The sequence below is a fragment of the Parasteatoda tepidariorum genome, chromosome 8, assembly GCF_982258835.1.
Source record: "Parasteatoda tepidariorum strain Cologne lab strain chromosome 8, Ptep-v5.0, whole genome shotgun sequence".
In the NCBI taxonomy this organism is placed as follows: domain Eukaryota; kingdom Metazoa; phylum Arthropoda; class Arachnida; order Araneae; family Theridiidae; genus Parasteatoda; species Parasteatoda tepidariorum.
Genome location: NC_141762.1, coordinates 17,430,013 through 17,431,589, shown reverse-complemented (window position 1 = coordinate 17,431,589; position 1,577 = coordinate 17,430,013).

Below are 1,577 nucleotides of genomic sequence, written 5' to 3'. Positions count from 1 at the left end.
AGGAATTTGCCAGACGTTATTTTTTGGAGCAGTGTAGTATTTTTCTTTCAAAAATTAGCAGCCCATTTTTTTATATGTTTACTCAGTTTACTAGTGTAAGGCACGATTGCCCTACACTAGTACATACCACAGAAGAATTCTGGTAGGGTAAGTGTTTTTTACACACTGATTTTAGTTCCATAGTTTATGAGTCGTGATCTCAGTTGATTTATTAAACTTTAGTAGCACCTGTTTGCACTATAAATTGGTGATTAATTTCAAAATTCATTTCATTTTTGTTAATGACCGTTGTTCAACTTAAATTCAGTGACTTTCTCGAAGGTGTGACCATCCGCTACCAGTGGTGCATTATCAACCTCACAACAATAAACATTAGTTTATTTTTGTTGATGCTTTAGCTCATTTTTTCTGCTTCTTTCTAAAAAGTCACTAACGCATCGATAACAGCCCTTCTTGGTCTTCCTATAATGTGAGGATCATCTTCATGTACCAGTACTGATGCATTTGTTTTGTAAAGTGTCATTAGTTGCAATCGTTTTCATCTTCGATGGTTTTTTCTAGTACAATGTTAAAGAAGTGAGCATGACAGGGCATTGCCTAAAACCTCTATCTGTAACAAAAGCCTAGGATAACTCATTATTTATTTATATAGAACGCTTGAATGGGTTAAATTTTAAATTTTGCCAAAGCTTTAAGTAGATCTTCCCTCTTTATTATATCCTACGCTGTCTTGAGAAGATGATAAACATAATTTGTATATTCTTTTGTTTTCTCCTATCAAGGCTGGTTTAGGTATTGAGTAAAGACAGGTTTTGGATATGGGTATAAAAGGGTTTAGGGAACTGGTTCAAGGTATTGGGTAAAGGACGGTTTAGATAATGGGTAACGGATTTAGTATATATCGGTCTTACCAAGATATATAGTGACTTACAAGATATATACTGTACCTGCCAAGAAACCAATAAATAGATGATATGAGTATTAATATTAAATTTCTTGATTTTCTTTAGTCAGATTATCTATCAAGTTAAAATGTTAGGACCGATATTTTAATGTCAGAAGTATGACTTAAGAAGCATAACTTCAATTAAAATTTACACTCTTTCCATTTTAATTTTTATTGCACTCTGTATTTTAATTATCAGAATGCACAGCATTGGAGAATTTCACAAGCTTGCTTGCTTACAGTAGTTAAGCATATTCAACTCTGTAAACTCCCTTCTTTTCTAGACTTATTAAATTAATTAAATTTTGTTCTTAAAAAAGGGGGGGAGGCCATCAAGGAATCTCAAAACAAATGAAAAATCAAGAACAGCAAATGCCACTATCAAACATTTTTTTGATCTTTCGTTTATCGTTTGTTAGTTTGTTGGCTAACTAGTTTATTGAATCTGTAAAATTGAAAAATTCTAATGACTAATTAAACTAGTCTATTCTGCTCCTTTCTCGACGTGCGTCGTATTCTCCTTTTTTCGAAACATAAATTGGTATGGCAAATTGGATTTTTAATATTCCATTTTCAATATCCTAACTATATTGAAAAACAGAAAGCTTAATTTTAAGAGACATTTTAAATG